Consider the following 12,255-nt stretch of genomic DNA (forward strand, 5'->3'; position numbering starts at 1 on the left):
TAGTTCGAGCAAAATCAGCAAAATGGTTAGGTCACATTGACAGATTACCACAGCAGAGAATTGTAAGAGTAGTGCTGAAGAAAAGAGGAGGAGGGAAAAGAAGAAGGGGGCCGTCAAATGGCAACAGGGAGTCAAGCGGGCCATAGAAGAGGTGGTAATGATTTAATGGAGAAGTAGCAAAGGACCGAAGAAAGTAAAAGAGTTAAGAAGATTGAAGTCGAGAGTCTAGTTGGAAATTATATGGAGCTACAAGCATTTCTAAAACGCCCATCAATCAAAAAACTCAGACTACACTGGCGAAATTAAAAAATGGGAGTTTACCAGACAAACAAGTTATATTCCATCAAAATTTCAGATATAATAGAAGATTACAACGGACATTTCATAGTCTGTATCTCTGTCACGCAAACAAAGGCACCTAGATTATTCATTTGTAGAAAATAACTTTCAGTGTGACCACCTCATACCACATGAAACTATCTATTTTGAAATCATTAAATTGGTAATTTGACACCTATCATTTATATCACAGCTAGAAATCAACCGAATATGTGGAAAGTTACATCAACAGTAACAAGTCAAAACGAGGAAGAAAAATTGTGGAAGTGATTCACAGGAATAACTATGCTATACAAAATGGTAACATTCTACTAGCTCAACTACCACAAGAAGTACAACTCATAATAAGATGAATAAGATGAGGGGAAAGATAAATTCTAACTTTTAATAATTGTATTAATATTATTATTAATTATAGTTTCATAATGACAAAAATTAATAACATATTGGGTTCTTTCCCTGATATTTGTAGACTATGTATTGTATTCGATGAGTGAATAATGGCTATAGCTTTGATCGTGGACCAAATTCCGAATTATTTTAAGACCGATCGCGCATGCAATTGGCCCTAAACTGATTCCTAATTTGACCCGCCAACAAAGCTTATAACTCAAGTTGATGTTTTTTGGAATATGTACAGTACAGTATTTAGTACAATACCAGATTATAACGAATAAATACTGCAGTCATACACATAGTATATCACATTTGCTATATATTTACAAGAAAAAATGAATAAAAGATTAAGCAGCATTCTTTGATTTACTCTTCCATAGGTTATAAGTTTTTGTTGCCACTCATAAAACTTTCTTATTCCCTGTTTTAATCACAATTTTCTTCATTTCTTTCACATATTATTAAATTATTTCAATACTTGCTACTATCCAATTCTTGTTATTACTCATTTCAGTGCTTTTTTTTAAACAAAGAGTTCTTTGTATTCTTTTGATATTATAACAGAAACTAATTATTTGTCGTCCAATAGGGACTCATCACTATTTTTCAACTTTAACAATTTTACTAACACCAAATGATAATGAAAAATTTGTGTAACAACGATGAAAAAAATCTGATAAGCTTGTTATATATAATCGGCTCATAATCAGATGTTAACAAATGTTGAAGCATATACTGCAGATTCAAAATAGATAATTCAAGCAGTCCAGTACATAACTCGACGTTTAGCGAATGTTATCCAGATATATGAAGTAGCAGATAAAAATTGAAGAGTAGATTTTCTATAATACAAAACACAATAACTAACACTTGCCATCCTTCAAAGGCCTCGTCAAACCCTTCATTCACGTAATACGTTATAATTATGAACAAAAGAGATAGGTTGAGGTAGAAAAACGTTTACATAATAATATACCATCTCAAAAAACTTCCCCTCAATATAATATTTGTTCATTAATAGTTTCTGGCTTCAACGTCATCATTAATTCACGATTACATCGATTAGTTACGTTTTTATCAAACTTTTTGCAGTGTAGTTTCGTTTGATTTAAATTTAAAATGACTGACTGACTGTTGTTGGCCAACCGCAGTAGATGATTGATCACATAATTGTTTTTTTATAGTCAAAATTGGGTTTTATTTTTCTCACGATTATAATAAACTGTGAGAATTATGAAAGTTTGAGAACTCGAAGGTGGGGCTGAGCTTCTTGCTAATTTGTTAAGTTTTCTCCTTCTTTTTTGTAGCGGATTCTCCATGAAATGTTTTATCCGTAGAAATTAGTTGTTTTACACTTTCATGACTTCTGATTGCTCGAAAAACGGATGACGTATTTTTTTTTTCAGTGAAGTGACTTACGACAATTTCTTGGATTTGTCTCAAGATCACTCGAAAAGATTTGAGAATCTTCAGAAGTTGATTGAGGCCCAATTTTACAAATGAAGTTTGAACCTAAAACGATTTTCTCACGTTTTATGGATGGCGTTTACTAAAAAACGTCGGTTTAAACGTCACCAGCGCTCTAAGGGTAAGTTGTACATCAATCTAACATGAAACCGAGAATCAGAATGTAACTTCTTCAAATTGTTTACATGTTTACAATATAAGGGTTTTGATATAATGATTAAAGATCAGCACTTTAAATATGATGAACGCGACGATGACGAGAAGAAATTATGAACATTGTCGATGCGCTGATATATCAAAAAGTTATTCATTATAGAGCAAATCTTCAAATTGTCTCACTTATTTCTCAAATTAGTATGACCGTTTTGATTATCTTCATCATTAAATTTCCTTACCAACTCATCCTATTTTTTTCCTTTTCCATTAAAAGCTGCGTGAGCATAAACTTTATACTCACATATTTCATTGTATACCGGCATTTTTGTCCTTCATTTACTAAACATTAAAAAGTTCGTTGCTCATTTCCATTCGGTACTTTTAAACCCCTTATACTTTTGAAAAAGGTACTGAAAAGAAGACGGTAAACATTACATTTCAATTCTATTTTACAAGTCTTAAACCTGGTTATCAATATTCAAAGGAGACTTTTATAAGGAAATTGGTTGTTTTCGTATTCGCTTTCGACAATTTATCTAGAAGAAATAGTTTGGTTTGCTTCGAGTAAAAGAAATATTTGGTAATTGTTTTCTTAACACTTGTATCTTCATCTTTTGTAATAATATTCACTTCCGTATTCATTAACATACGAGAAAGAAACATTTCTAAATATAAAGTTTAATACTTACCGGGTTTATATCATAGAATAATGAATGATCACCGTATGCATATATCGTATTTGGATGTAATTTCCTTTGAAGTCACTGTATAGACTGATATTCAGGATTTATTCAAAGATAAGTTTCAAAAATGAAACATTGATGAACACTCGGGAATCATGTTCTAATTTATTAGATATGGTTTTTAGTTTGTACAAGACATTGTGAGATGGGGAAGACAACGTAAGAGGCAGTGGTACAACCATGTAAGACGGATAGACGAGAACAGACTTCCGAGAATAGTCCTAGAAAACAGTCCGCCCGGCTCAAGGCCTCCCGGGAGACCACCTAAAAGATGGAAAGATAGTTGGCAATCCATCTCTCAGGAAAAGATGCAGAGGCAGCTTCAGAATTAACAGATCGACAGATCTTCAAGAAGTAGAAGAAAAAGAAGGTTTTTAGTTTCTACATATATCACTGTATAAGTTATTTCTGTTTGTAAACAAATGTTGACTTCAATTTTTGGTCTGTATATGTTGAGTACAAAATGCATTACTAGAAACATTTCTGGTAAGCTTTTTTTCAATTTAATAATCTGCTCTGTTATAGCCTACAAGAAGTATGGTCTCAAAACGTTTCCCTTTTAACAGATATTTTATATTCATCAAGAACCAGATGTTGTACGTGTTGAATCCAGTGAGTAGGTGGTATGTGAACAGATAAGAAGATTTAAGCATCCTAAATCTAGTGAATCTGAAATAACTTCTGCCTGTGTATCTGTTATGATGAAGAAAAAGCGTCTCACTCATTTTCAGATCTGTTTCTTAGCATCTGATTCAGTATCTTTTTGTAAAATTAAAAATTCATTTTCAATTGCTCCTCATGGAATGAATAGTTATAGAGAGATTTCAATATTTAGTGAGCGTGTTTTCTGACCTTGTTTTCAAAATAATGAGTTCAAACTTGTCACTGTCTATTTTAAAACATGAGGGTATAAGACATATTAGTTGAAATAAATGTAGTGTGATTGCTGCTATAAAAATCAATCGCTGTATTTTTCGGTCACACCTCCTCTTATATACAATATATTTGTGTGGAACTTTTCTAAAAGTAAATCAAAGCCATGTATATATGTAAAATTCAACGGACACTGCCACTCAAAGAATCTATTGGTTCCCATAACTATGGATATAACTATCCATCCTATGTTAAAAGTTGCGTGAGCATAAACCCGACACATATTGTACATACACATATTGTACATCTGCAATTTTTCCTTCATTAACTAAACATTAAAAAGTTCGTTGCTTCTTTCCATTAGGTACTTTTAAACCCATGTAATTCACAAATTTAAAAAATGTACTAAAAACACGTCTTTGCTTGTCTATACCCATTTAGATTATTCTGATCAAAACTATATTTTTTCGTTTTCGTTTTAAATCGCTGCTAATAATAATATGGACAGATATTCAATTTTTGTAGTTACATTAAATCAAATTTATTTTCACCTTCAATATTTTCAATTAAACCAATTACAGGTTTCAAGCTAATTCATTAAAATGCAAACACCTAAACAAACTTTCTCAAACTAAAAAATTACTTGTTAAAATTTTATTCCGGTCGAGAAAATAAGCAAAGTTTATACGAGGGAATACGGACACTTCATTATTTCTTTATTTTCTCTAATACCTGACGAAATTTGGTGTGGAACAAATTTTATTGTTTGAGTTGGAAAACTGCTTTAAATTGGATGGAGGAGAGAATCTTCACCTCCATCAAGGAAGTAGTTTCCAGGGGAATCTAGAATTTTCTACTATTTATTCTGTTCTTAGTTATAATATGGTTTAAGAAAATCTGAATAAGGATTATTAATTCCAACTGAAAGATGTTTTACCAAAAAATTCTTCTGCTATATGATCTTGTTTATCTGTCGTGTCGTTCAAAGCTCAAAAACATTTTAGTAACGCAAATTGTGATGAAATTAGAATTATGGAATATCCGTTGGCAAAGCACCAAAGACATATTGGTAATTTAGAATGTACTATACACTGTAAACTACCAAATACTTCAAATCATGTCTTCAATTAATAAGCATCACTACAAATAAACAATATGATATATAAATAGGAACCAAAATTATTTTTACCCAAATCAATATATGGAACCAAAACGTTGGACAGAGAGGTTCCATACTCAACACAGCAGAAAATGATAGACCGATGTGGCATTCAAGGTGATCGTAACATAGTTCAACCATCTTTTTTTTAAAAGAAATTCAAATAATGAGACAAATTATTCAAAGATACCAAAATATGACAAAATTTATAAAATGCTGACATAACAAAGGCTTTGCATTAGGAGAGGGATGTTATTTGGAGCTCTTTGATTTTTTTCTTGATGAGAAACAATGAACACGGTTTGTTTCCATTGTCACTTTCAGTTGGTTATTCACATTCTCATCTTACGCTTTGGTCCTAGTATTCAAGCTTTTATACTATTCTTTATCTATTCCTATCTTTCATTTCCTTTATTTACTATGGCGCCTCCACTCTTCAGTCTTTCAAATCTATACTGACTTATTTCTATGTTATTTTTTTCCTTGTGCTTATTATGTACTTGGTCTTAATTTCATTTATTTCCAGTCCTCATGTCTAGTTTTACTTTTTTTATTTCCTGTCAGTGTTTAAGGAAACAGAATGAATTATTTATAGAAAAAATTATGAAATAACATATTCTAACAAGTAGAATTTATATTATCTCTCTCATTTTGTAGATCCCTTCTTATAAAAAAAAATTTATAAAAGTTACGTCTTTGTATGTTTAAATATCGGTTTGCTCAGCTTGAAGAAGTTTTTAACTTATTTTTGTGGATAAAGAGGATGGCTTTTTCGCTTGATTTGCTCTTATTATCGCCGAGGAAAATTCTGCGTGTACGTGTGTTTGCGGTTGAAATCAAATCGAGGGAAATTTTTTTGCTAAATTGAGCGATTTTTGTGAGAAGTTCCTGATCTTGGTTTATTATCTTTCTGGTTTGAACAGACAGAGAAAATTAACTTGCTGTACTGTAAGTAATATTGACGATTATTTTTTATTATTGTGTTAATAAATGTTCGTAACTAAGTGTATTAAAAAAATGCGGTGAATTATTTTATTGGAAATAAATATAAAATAAACATTTTATATAATGTTGAATATATTACAATTATTAAGCTTTTCTGGAAAGCTTCCTTCAGAGTGACTCTGTCACTCTGAAATATCTTTTACACCAAATTTTTTTATTTTCGGGAAGATCCTAAAGTCGCATTGTACTATCGATTTTAGGTATTGAATCTGAAGACAATATGGTGGCGTATTTGTTACAAACGCTCTACAAATAATTTTTGTTAGCCCTTTTTTTACTCTAACGGACACCGATAGATTTCTCTATTATTTACTGCACTCGAAAATAGTACTAGCAATAAATGTAAGCAAATTGACAGGGAATTGTTTATTTCAAATTTGAGGTATACGTGTCAAGAAACCAATAACATATTGTTCCATAGCTACACTTTTCTATTATAACTTGTAAGATAGAGCTTGAAGAAACGATAGTCAACATAATGTCAAGATAATGTCAACATTTGTCACGAGTTTGGCACGATCCAAAAAAACAAGAATTTTAATTATAGGAGTTGAGGGTTGCTGATGCATATACTTTTCTCTCTGCATTCCAGAATAAAATCAAGATTTTTTTTAATAGCGTTGACGATTGTGATCAATTTCATTTCTCCTTCGTTCTACCCTAGCAGCAATTTCGAAAAGAATACTCAGAAGACAAGAAAACGGAATCTAGATGAAATACGAAGAAAATCTTGAAAAGTTCCAGTTTGGTTTCATAATTGCAATCGGTACTAGAGACGCTATCTTTGCAGCAAATTTTTTGTTACAAAGGCGTTGTGATTTAGTGAAAGATGTCTTAATATTAATATTATTTTTTCTAATAGTGTTGACGATTGTGTTAAGAACATCAATTTCATTTCTCATTCGTTCCGCCTCAGCGGCAATTACGAAAAAAATACCCACAAGACTACCGACCGGAATTGCGATCAAATGCGAAAAAAATCTTAAAGAGTTCTAGTTTGGTTTTATAAATGCACTACGCTATCTTTCCTTTGAATTTTTTGCTACCAACGCTTTGTGATTTAGCGAAATATGTCTTGCGAATTCTCAGAAGGCTAAAATTAATGAAAATACTCGAGTGATGAACACATAAAAATTTATTATTCTCTCTCATTCTCCAATTTAAGCAACATTGTTTGTTCCCTCTTCCCATTCCCACCAATAGCTTCCTAGAGATTCTCCCTACCATGCCCATATCTGTCTTCTCGTTCCAGCTGTGTAATCATTATTCATCTATTTTTGATCCCTTAAATTCTATTAGCTTTATTTATCTGTTTCTCTCATTTTATCCAAATCTATCACTTCCACTTGACTTCGACTGATTTAACATACAGCTTGCAGCATATCGGTTCTATTTTATTTCTGTATTTCTTTTCCATTCCATAAATTTTCAGTTTGCTAATTATAATATTTATGTATATACAGTGGGCAAAGTATAGTGCGAAAACATGTTTCTAGCTATAACAAATACGCTAATTTTATAACAACTTTTCCAGCTCAATTAATTTCCATGTAATTCGAGCCAACAATTATGTTAAGCACTTCAATTTAATAGAAGTACTCCACACTTTACTTCCTCGATAAATCATAATCTCCCAATTATTAAATCAAAGCTTTCACGTCTATTAATCGAATTCCCCCTTTTAGAAACGCTTCTGAGCTACACCGATATAATTATCAGGACACAAAAAATACCCTGATGATGATCCAAAAAGCCGACGGTCGAAAATCCATAAAACATCTAGTTGGCGAATGCGATGCTCACGTTGTCGTTGCTAGGATACTAGTAGGCGTTGGTAGCAGAAACAAAACAACATCGTTGCGCTGCGGCGCACCCGAGACGCCGGTAGAAAAGCGTCGCGACGCTAATTATCGGACGTAATTAGGATAAGCTCGGTATGGTTAGTTAGCTGCAATAAGTGACGTAGATAGGCGTAGATGTTACATTAAAAAATATATTAAAAAATTGAAAAAAAAAAAGAAATACCTTGCATTATTCATTAAACTCATATATTTCAAAAAACAATTTTCAAAAAATGTCATTGCAAATGATTCTAGATTTTGTTCTATTTTATTTATTTTGTTTGTTTTTGAAACTGACGTCGGTTCAATTGAAGATTGTTACGAATGGTAATGAGTTGTTTTTAAATTTTTCTTTCCAAAATCTGAAAGATATATGGATACTAAGAACATCTTGAGCAATATATATATATATATATATATATATATATATATATATATATATATATATATATATATATATATATTGTTTCTAGAAAAACCTTTTTGATATATATTTTTTGTTGGAAATGCACTGGCAAATGATACTCCATAGAATGGCTTTGGTACATGTTCAGCAAGTGAATATCTATTAGGGTATAAAAATAAATTTAATGAAGTAGGTTTATTAAATCTTTGATATATAATTTTTTGTGAATAATACCAGTCAATCTGAAGAAAAAAAGTACGAACCAAGAGGAGGTTTGAGTTTTTCTTGTCAGAAAAAAAGGAAAGACGCCATTTGGCTATATTTATAGCAGACAACAGCAACGCAAAAGAGTTTGAGGTGTAATCGAACCAACCGTACTTGACAATACTCTCTATCTCAAACTAAATATTTTATAGCTCCGTTGGAAACATAGAGCCCTTTCATTCAACGCAAATAAGAATTCACTGGAAATCCACTAGCTTTTCCTATCTTTGACTTAAGATAAAATAGAATTTCGGTTCACTGTAGCATTCATAACACAATCATTATTTTAAATGGCCAGAACTCAAAGTAATAATAATACTATATAATGTTGTATGTACTGTTCTTGGTCGAATAAAAAAAGAGAACTGTTAAAATTTCCTGCAAACTTTCTTTACCTGAATTGAAAAATATTTCGATAATAACTATCCATATCTACCTTTTAAAATTTTATTAATTACCTTTTTATAGGTGCGACAGTAGGTCGTCAAAACAAATAACGTAGCAGGATGCCTCAACAGCACTACTTAGAAAAATAAACATCTTACAAAAAAACAAAAAGCAGAATATATAAAACAACAATTAGACCTATAATAACATACTCAGCAGAGAAAAGACCCGATACAACTAAGACAAAAAGACTACTAGAGACAACGGAAATGAAAGTAATTGACTGGGTACTAAAACGAAAACAAGAATGGAATAGTCACATAAGCAGAATGACAAGTGAAAGGCTAGTGCGTATCACAAAGGATAAATCGCCAACAGGCAGAAGAAGTATTGGTCGACCGAGAAAGAGATGGTGTGACAATCTGGATCCAGGAGGCTGAAACTGAAGAAGAAATAGGTTTTAATAAACTTACCATACATGAAGGAAGAAGAAGAAGAAGACCTTTTTATAGAAGTTTCCTGCTTTTTTTGGAACCTTAATACCAGTTACATTATTAGAACATTTTGCTTGTTGGTTACAAGAGTTATTCTCACTTTCAGAAGCACTTAAAGTATCAGATTAATGTAATAATTCAATTCCTGAAAATTTAGATGAAGCGGTTCTTTGTAAATAAGCTAATTCTCTTATCAATTACTTAAATTAATATCTTTAACTGGAAGATACCTCATAATATATATTGCTATCTGATTGAAAGTATGGTAAAGGTATCACATTCTTTTTCAAAAAAATTTTTACAAGATTTTCTTTCCTTTGAAAATCGTCTGCTTTGAAATGAGAGCAACAAATATTTCGGTAAATATTTTTCCTGAATTTTCAATACATCTAGCCACTTTTGTCTTTCTCTACCTTCGTACGAAACCTACAATTTTATATTGTAAGAAGTTAATCGATTTATTAACAAATAAGGTTAAGTTACGCCACTGATATTCACCAATGGAATGAAAAGTTAGGATTCAAATAATCCACTTTTTTATAAACATAACACGTTTTACCCATTGTCTTAGCACTAATATGTCAATTAAACAATATCTGGATACTCAAAAATATTTCCTTTTAACAAATCTATTCAAAATGTTTTCTCAATATATAATAAACAAAGGCAGTCATTTTACCCCAAACGAATACAGATACATAGAGATGTTGTCTAGCTTATATTTTTTCATAAACTTTTTGACCAAAATTACTTTCTTGGTTAAGCAAATATTTTTGTTTTTATCAATAGTGAAAAATATTGCCCATTCACCAAATTTAATGAGGACTAGAGCCAGATTCTTATTGATTTATTCGTCCAAGATTGTTGTTGTTGTTGTTTACTTTCAAACAATTATTGCTACTTCCAGGTCAAACAATACTTGTACTGATTCCTCGGATAAAGGTAATGATCGGAGAAATTGATTTTATTCGTATAATCTTTGTTGTTTTCTAATGTTTTAGATATATAGTAAGTATACTGATACACCAACACTGTCTGATTCACGTTTCGATAACCATGTTATCGTCTTCAGAGACTGAAGGATAACATCGCAACCAACCATCCATATTCTTTTCTCTACATGCAAATAATTTTCTTTCAATGTTTAATCACGTTTATTTTAAATGAACACAAATGCTTCAATTACTTAAAGAACGAAATGGCACATTCTTTAAACATTAAGTTCTCTAACCTAAGGCCGTTCTGACTAACAAGTAATAATGCTGGTCATAAGTAATTCAATAGTTAATTTGCCAGTGCCGCGTCGGTAATGCAGACTAATATTTAACTAATTGCTTCAACCATTATTTATACAGTGCGCCTGGTTTTACCAAAGTAAATAGAATGCGGTTAGTTACGTCCTGGAAATTAGATTGAGAAAAGTTGATGTTAAATTTTTAGCGTTGAAGTGTTTGTTTGGAATTTCTGCTTTCGTGGTTTGTCCAAATCCTCGATAAATAATATGAATAGTGAAACCTTCGATAAAATAACATAAGAATAGTCTGATTATTTAAATCGATTATCAAAGAAATCTTGAATTTTAAGGTATAATATTTGACACTAGATTTGAGCAGAGAAACTATAGTGCAAAATATCCACGAATAATTACTCCAAAAGAACTAAATTTCTAAAATTTCGTGTATAACAGTAACTCTATGTTCATTACAAATCCCTCTGACTTTTGTCCTTCAATCCATTATTATTATAATAAATATGAAGCACAGAAAATAATAATATTACACAGAAAAGATATGCTTGAATATGAGTGCTCTTTTCATACGACAATTAAACAGTTATCAACCGAAGAAAACCAGAACATTTATTCCACGTGAAAATTATAGAATTTTACGCTACATTAAAAAATTTGTTCAAGGTTGCATTGATCATAGGCATAATGGGTACTAGTCGTAGTAACAAAATGCAATACATGAAATAAAAAAATGTAATTTGTTATTTTTAAAAAGTATGCTTACCTTTGTCCATCTAAAGTGACCAGACCTCCGTTCTTCTTAAATGATCTACACGGCAATATACAGATAATTAGTAAAAATATATTTGGATATACTTAAAGTTACCGAATGCATATCTATATAGGGGACAAAGCTACCGTAGGTCTTCTGCCACCTCAGTAGTTGATGCAGGTGGAGATGTTAAGCTGGAAGAGCATGTACACATTTTATAATCCGGATTCGTCTTAACATAGAGACACTTAATTTCATACACCAGAGTAATAATTAATTTACTTATATCCATATTTGGAAAGCATTCGTTTCGGAAACATTAGAAAATAGCATCAAATTGCTTGACGCTAGGATTCTTACACAAATTTATCAGACTGACGCCCAAATTACACGACATTATTTCACTTTATAGTAAAATATAGATATAAGACAAAATTAGATTAAATTTGGAAAAAAGTTGTGAGCATAACATGAGAAATGGCATATTAACTGGACTAAAATCAAGAAACATGGTGAATACAATCCCACTGGAAGATCTTATGCACAATTTTGTCAAGGGAAGAGAAAGGCTGGAGAACCAAAAGGCAGACAAGCAGCTTAGATTTATTTATTTATGAAGTTGCAGCATATGAAATTCAACTGTACACAAGATTTTCAAAAATATAGAAATTGAGAAAATGTTCATATACTTTTTCACGAAAAAACCTACAGGATATCCTCTCTTG

At 31.3% G+C, this 12,255-nt stretch overlaps 1 long non-coding RNA gene across 1 annotated transcript; it reads left to right on the forward strand.

The window, feature by feature from the left end:
* The first annotated feature begins 2,254 nt into the window (after positions 1-2,254).
* LOC130444109 (uncharacterized) lies at positions 2,255-8,110 on the forward strand. Its single transcript, XR_008909910.1, has 2 exons — positions 2,255-2,323; positions 7,824-8,110. It is a non-coding gene; the product is annotated as an uncharacterized LOC130444109 (long non-coding RNA).
* Positions 8,111-12,255: the final 4,145 nt, after the last annotated feature.

The sequence above is a fragment of the Diorhabda sublineata genome, chromosome 5 (genome assembly GCF_026230105.1).
Source record: "Diorhabda sublineata isolate icDioSubl1.1 chromosome 5, icDioSubl1.1, whole genome shotgun sequence".
Classification (NCBI taxonomy): domain Eukaryota; kingdom Metazoa; phylum Arthropoda; class Insecta; order Coleoptera; family Chrysomelidae; genus Diorhabda; species Diorhabda sublineata.